This window comes from Chlorocebus sabaeus, chromosome 5 (genome assembly GCF_047675955.1).
Source record: "Chlorocebus sabaeus isolate Y175 chromosome 5, mChlSab1.0.hap1, whole genome shotgun sequence".
Classification (NCBI taxonomy): Eukaryota; Metazoa; Chordata; class Mammalia; order Primates; family Cercopithecidae; genus Chlorocebus; species Chlorocebus sabaeus.
The window spans coordinates 68,827,527-68,828,353 of NC_132908.1; the positions used below are offsets into that span (position 1 = coordinate 68,827,527).

The 827-nt window shown below is 37.2% G+C and overlaps 1 pseudogene; it reads right to left on the reverse strand.

Moving 5' to 3' along the window:
- Positions 1–444: 444 nt before the first annotated feature.
- Positions 445–557, reverse strand: LOC119627811 (U6 spliceosomal RNA; annotated as a pseudogene).
- Positions 558–827: the final 270 nt, after the last annotated feature.

The following is an 827-nucleotide window of genomic DNA, read 5'->3' on the forward strand; positions in this document are numbered from 1 at the left end:
ACATGTGATATTTTGATTTTCTGTTCCTGCGTTAGTTTGCTAGGGATAATGGCCTCCAGCTCCATCAATAACCCTGCAAAGGACCTGGTGTCATTCTTTTTTGTGACTGCAGAATATTCCAGGTGTCTATGTACCACATTTTCTTTATCCAGTCTATCATTGATGGGCATTTGGGTTGATTCCTTGTGTTTGCTACTGTGAATAGTGCTGTAATGAACATACACTTTCATGAGTCTTTATAATAGAACAATGTATAATCCTTTGGGTATATACCCAGTAATGGGATTGCTGGATCAAACAGTAGTCTTTAGGTCTTCAAAGAATCACCACACTGTCTTCCACAATGGTTGAACTAATTTACACTCCTACCAACAGTATAAAAGCATTCCTTTTTCTCCACAACCTTGCCAGCATCTGTTATTTTTTGACTTTTTAATAATAGCAAAAAATATGGAATTCTTCACAAATTTGTGTGTCATCCTTGCACAGGGGCCATGCTAATCATACTAATCTGTGTGTTCTTCCAATTTTAGCATATGTGCTGCTGAAGCAAGCACTGAAAAATTATTAATAAGAAACTTTACATTCTTTTTTGTACTGCCTTCAAAATCCAATATATGTTTTAGAGTACCTCTTAATTTGGGTCAGATACATTTAAAGGGCTCAATAGGCACATATTTGCTAGTGACTATCATGTTGGACAGTGCAGCTCTAAGGTCATCATCAGACCTGTGTGCTTATCCCTCTGTGGTTCGGTACATCTCCAAATCTGACCCAGTTTCTCATCTATTCTTATTCTCCCAAATCCTTTTCCTATATTCTCTGGA